Source organism: Lampetra fluviatilis, chromosome 11 (genome assembly GCF_964198595.1).
Source record: "Lampetra fluviatilis chromosome 11, kcLamFluv1.1, whole genome shotgun sequence".
NCBI classification, from domain to species: Eukaryota; Metazoa; Chordata; class Hyperoartia; order Petromyzontiformes; family Petromyzontidae; genus Lampetra; species Lampetra fluviatilis.
The window spans coordinates 11,651,609-11,657,608 of NC_136285.1; the positions used below are offsets into that span (position 1 = coordinate 11,651,609).

Consider the following 6,000-nt stretch of genomic DNA (forward strand, 5'->3'; position numbering starts at 1 on the left):
TCTACACTCCGTTCAACGAGTCTCCAACACGTGGAACCGGGCTGAAGCTGTGATCCCGGTAGCGAGTTACGTGGTACCTAGTGTAGTTACTAGTGTAGTTAGCCTGGTGGTCACCACCTGGCTAACTACACCAGTTACGTTGTAATTAATGTAGCTAGCCTGGTGGTCACCACCAGAGGATGTTATTCTGTTAAGGGGAAAGTTACCCCGTGTGTTGGAACTGAATAAATGTGTTGCCTCCAACTCTACGGCTGCGACTCGGTTGAACCCATTACACTTTCATCATAACTACTGGTGGAACAATTGGGGGGGCGGGGGGGGAAACATCTATTTGTTCTACAGGGTGTTCCAGATGTCTTGTGACCCCCCCCCCCCCCCCAATTAATTAACCGCAAAATGTTGTTCCTTTTATTATTAATTAATGTATTAATAAACCTTACTTTTAACAAAACATTAAGTTTTCCACAAATGGGGGAGTCACAAGTCATCTGGAGCACCCTGTAACGCTGCTGCAATTCTCGTGGTAAAACACAAAGCAATCGATGCAAGGCCTCCCGTTATCAGTAAACCGAGTAACTCGCCTCCCGTGGGAGGGGGGGGTGAGAGTCGCCACCCGCAAACTCGAATCGTTGCAGGCGCCGATTAAGTTCGCGATGCGCTGCACGCGCCTGATAATTGGGAAACACTTGGCACGCCACACGGCCAATGGTGGTTCAAATTGTGTGCAGATGTGCACATTTGTGAGATTGTGTGAGCACGTGGGGAGCGGTGGCGCAGTGGTTGGCGCGCTGCGCACGGCGACCCGAGTTCGATTCCCGCGCACAACCAATGACAGTGGCGACAATTTGAACCGTCCCTGGAGCTCCCCCTAGGTCGACTCGGCCTCAAATAAGTACCTGGTACAATGTGTAAAACAACGCCACTTGGAAGACAAAGGCGGCCCGGCGTGGTTGCTGCTGGCCACCCAGCCCCTCGTGTGCCGTGCCGGCCTTCTTAGGTGATCTCTTAACAGCACTTGCCCCAAAAGTATACTTAGGCTTTACGGGGGCTCTTTGTCTTTGCTTTATTTTTGTGTTCTCGCTGACAGCACTTGCCCCAAAATTATATTGAGGCTACACGGGCGATCGTTGTCTTTGTTCCGCTTGCAACTCGGACATCCGAGTTTGTCTTGCGGTGTGCAAACCGATGCGCCACCGCTCCGCCCTCTCCAAATATAAAGATCCCCCGTATAGCCTTGATAGACTGTTGGGGCAAGTGCTGTTAGCGAGCACCTATTGAAGGCCGGAACGGCACACGAAGGGGCTGGGTGGCCAACACCACGCCCGACCGCCTTTGTCTCCCCAGTGGCGACGTTTACTACACACCGCACTGGGTACTCATTTGAGGCCGAGTCGACCTAGGGGAGGCCCATGCCCTGTTCAGTTAGTCGTCACCGGTGTTGATCGTGAGCGGGAATCGAACTGGGGTCGCCGGATTCGTCGTGCGCAACCAACCACGCACCTCCGATGAGCACGTACGGTGCGAAAGAAGTTCAACATTCGTACACAAACAGGCAAGCGTCGAGGGCTGTTGCGTTGCCAGCACAGAGATGTATAGACAAAGATCCCCCGTGCAGCCTTATCAGACTGTTGGGGCAAGTGCTGTTAGCGAGCTGTAATACACGCACACACTGTCGTAACAAAGACAAAGCGCCCGTATCTAACACAGATGCTGTTGGGGCAAGTGCTCGCCCGGAACAGCGCACGCGTGGTGGTGTGGCCGGGCATCACGCTCGGTCGCCTTTGTCTCCCCAAGTGCCCGATGCTGTGTATGTACACACACACACATCGTTCTCGTACGGTCCATGAAGATAGCGAAGTATCGCTCCCTGTGTAGTGACAAAGATCCCCCGTGTAGCCTTTAACAGACTGTTGGGGCAAGTGCTGTTAGCGAGTCGCAAGCACCTTTGGAAGGCCCGAACGGTACACCGAGGATCGTTGGTGTGGCCAGCACCACGCCAGGCCGCCTTTGTCTCCCGAGTGGCGAGACGTTTACAACACCACACGAGGGTACTAGTTTGAGTCCGAGTCGACCTAGGGGAGACCCAGCACCGGATTCGCGAGCGAGAAATCGAACCCGAGTCGCCCGGGTGCTCGGCAAAAGGCGCTACACTACCGCGGCACCAATGCACCAACACCTGAACTCACGAAACATTTGCACGCGTGTTATTTTTATCGTTTAAAAAGCCACGAATTTAGTGGCGGGGTGGGGGGGCGTGGAGAGAGTCTCTCTGTAAGGGCGGAGCCCCCTCCCCCGCAAACGCGCACGGCACAAGTTTTCCAACAGCGCGTCGTTGCACATCGACACCGTCTCTCCATCCTTGCTCCCCTCCCTGCTCGGCTCTCCGCCGCCGCCGCTGCTACTACTCCTCCTCCTAACTAATCTCTCTCTCTCTCGGTCTGCCTTCGCCGTCGAACAGAACAAGGCAACAAACAAAACACAGAAAGAAAATAAAAGAGTCGGTCGCCAACTTACCAAAGTGCATTTGCTGTACACCCCCCCCCAACCCCCCTTTTTTGGTGCCGCTGGGTAGTAACCACACACACGCACACACGTGTGTGTGTGTAACACTCAAACAGGCGGGGAGATAGGCGATATATCGCTCCGCGCATTCAATCTCTCTGCTTGAATGGATGTAACCCCCGCCCTGACCAACTCCTCCTCCGTTGAGCGACTGAAGGATCGGACAACCGCTTGAGGTTGTTGCTGCGTGTGAAGATCTCCCCCTTCTCGCCGCGCAGTTTCGACGGCTTCACCAAAAGCCACGCGCAACGCCGCCGCCGCCACCACCACCACCAACTCCAACTAAGCAAACGAAGCTCTCTCTTTGTATGTCCTGATGCGCGTGCGTGCGTGCGCGTGTGCGCGTGTGTGTTGGGAGAGAGGGCTGGGTTGCTACGCTGGGAGACGGAGCGAGCCGGCCGGATCCGAGGGGGTTCATTGTCCCGGCTGGTGACGGCGTTGGGGTTGGAGGAGGAGGGGGGGTGAGGTCGGTGGGGTGGAGGAGATGTCCGGAGCTGGGACTCATTGCGCGGATTCGTATAATTGTTATTTTTGGGCGTGCATCGCCTCGTGCCTGACGTCAGTTCCACCTGCTGTGTAAACAACGTGCATCATTGGGAAATGAGCACCGGGGCAGCCTCCCCATCCTATACCCACCCACCCATCCTCCCACCCACCCACCCCACTCTCTCTCTCTCTCACACACACACGCACACAGTCTCACTCTCCCATTGCTCCCTCCTCCCACTCTCAACCCCTCTCACTCACTCTCACCCCCCACCCACCCAGACCCTCTCCCACTCTCACTTACAACCCCCCCTCCCATCCCATACCACTCTCTCGTCTCCCACTCTCCCCTCCCACCCGCTCTCTCTCTCTCTCTCACACACAAACACGCGCGCGCGGGTGTCGCAAACAAAGCCCAAAGCCATGCGCTTTGTTTCGTGTCGCTTTCACTCCAGACATCCGACCGGTTTAGGGTCAGTAGCTCTCGAGGACGCAGGCGGTGCAACTGCGCCCGGGACACACGGCTCAAGAGGAACCCAGGCGTGTGGTGTTGATGATGAAGATGTTGCGGGATGGAGTAATTGAGTCAGAGGGGGAGAGGAGAGCCCCCCCCCCCCCCCCATTTAATTCCTTGCACCAAGACCAGAGGCGTTGTAACTTCATTATCAGCTCAGCGGGTGCGGCAATCGGTGGGGACCCCAATATTAAATGTTTTGTCTCACACGGTCGCACCTCGGCTACTTAGATGTCGCGGCTCCTCACGCCTAACCAGGTCACTGCTCTCACGGTCTCCAACATTTAATGCTGTCGGGGCGCTGCGTTTGAAATGTGATCCCTCTGTAGTGCTTTTGCACTTTTGTTTTAAAACATATCTCATGGTGGATGTCAAGGGTGGCTCCCCGACTCGTAGATTTGGCCACCAAAGGAAGGGGATGGGTGCTAGGGGGGGGGGTCAAGGCACTCCCTGGCTGCCCCACGCTCGTTCCACCACTGGCCAAAGACCCATGCCACCATACAAGCTACGCCATTGGGTTAGGGAACGAGGGGTCGGGGGGGGGGGAGCTGCATAAACTGTTGCGTCCAAACAATACAACAGCAGTTCGCCTTTTGTGAGGCCGTTGTTTCGTGTAGGACGACAGCGTGGGAGTGCTGCGCAGAGACAAACTTGCTGGAGATCGTGGCACGGACACACGACAGGGCAAAGATACCGAGAGAGGGATATCTCTCGTCCAGCCTCGGGCGTGCAAAGCACACACAACACAACGCATGCGTGCTCGCTTGCTGGCTGGCTATTTAATTAATTAACACTGTACAACCCTGGCCCCCCGCTTAATTGTGATTTGGATGGATGGAGGCTAAATGGGATGCACTGCCCCTCCCCCCTCTACGCGCGTGCACGGGATGACGGATCGGCTGATGGATGCAAAGGAGGATGCCGAGAGGAGAGATGCAAATGACGGATAACAGCGGTTCAATGCAGACGGACGCCCGATCCACCGCACGCTGTCTGTGTGTGTTTGTGTGTCTGTGTGTGTTTGTCTGTGTGTTTGTGTGTTGGTGTGTTTGTGTGTTGGTGTGTTTGTCTGTGTGTGTGTGTTGATGTGTGTTTGTCTGTGTGTGTGTTGGTGTGTTTGTGTGTGTTGGTGTTTGTATGTTGGTGTGTGTTTGTCTGTGTGTGTGTTGGTGTGTTTGTGTGTTTGTGTGTTGGAGTGTGTTGGTGTGTTTGTCTGTGTGTGTTTGTGTGTTGGTGTGTGTTGGTGTGTGTTTGTGTTGATGTGTTTGTGTGTGTTGGTGTGTTTGTCTGTGTGTGTGTTGGTGTGTTTGTGTGTGTTGGTGTGTTTGTTTGTTGGTGTGTGTTGGTGTGTGGTTGTCTGTGTGTGTTGGTGTGTTTGTGTGTGTTTGTGTGTGTTTGTGTGTGTTGGTGTGTTGGTCTGTGTGTTTGTGTGTCTGTGTGTGTTGGTGTGTTTGTGTGTGTTGGTGTGTTTGTCTGTGTATGTGTGTTGGTGTGTTTGTGTGTGGGGGGGGAGCGATGGTGTAGCGGTTATCGTGCTGCGCTACGAACCCAGCGACACGGGTTCGATTCCTGCTTACGGCCAACACCCGTGACGATTATCTGAACCGGTCTTGGGCCTCCCCTAGGTCGGCTCAGCCTCAAATGAGTACCTGGTGCGGTGTGTAGTAAACATCGCCACTAGGGGAGACAAAGGCGGCCGGGCGCGGTACTGGCACACCCACGTGCGCCGTGCCGACCTGCATCAGGCGCGAGCTACTCGCCGACAGCACTTGCCCCGACAGTCTGCCGAGGCTACACGGGGGATCTTGGCCTTTGTGTGACATTACACCCACACATGCCTAGGCGCTTGCCATTGTTAGCCTACTGTACGGCGAGCAAGCAAGCCGTGGAGGTGCGGGTGGCCGAAATAAACTAAAACGAGACCATTAATATTTCAGGATTAAGATCAAATAAACAAAACGAAACCGCCGAATTCTCCGCGTTATGAAACGCACGTTACTCGTGATCTATTCTTATTCTCATCAAAGGAAACGCCGGGGGTGCGTCTTGCAATCCGGTTGCGCGATAGAGTAACTCCAGCACGAGTGTGCACGCGACGTCGTTGACACCGGGTTACAGAATTGTTGGATTGCGTCTTAGTTTAACGTCTCGTGAAGTCGCGGTATACGACGCGCGCCAAGCTTGTTTGTGCTGTCTAACACGTGGTAAGCTTTCGCGACCAATATTATTCATAATCAACGTTTTTGGGTTTAGATCGCGTTATTTATAAATGTGTCGTAACCCTCCACCACCCGACACGGCCAATCAGTAAAAAAGTGTCACGTTGACAAAAGACAAATAGTTCACTGCTTTAGCCCACCGGTGTGTTGAAGCGTGAAACCACAACATTTACCATTTTTGAGTACGCCGTTTTTGAGTACGACGTTTCACTGGTAATT

General features: G+C 54.3%; 1 protein-coding gene across 1 annotated transcript in view; it reads right to left on the reverse strand.

Annotated features, from left to right (window-relative positions):
- The window catches only part of FOXP2 (forkhead box P2), a 264,727-nt gene extending 262,200 nt beyond the window's left edge, over window positions 1-2,527 (reverse strand). The window contains exon 1 of the mRNA XM_078860978.1: window positions 2,515-2,527. The gene's annotated coding sequence lies outside the window, so the exon portion shown is untranslated. The remainder of the gene's footprint in view (window positions 1-2,514) is intronic.
- Window positions 2,528-6,000: the final 3,473 nt, after the last annotated feature.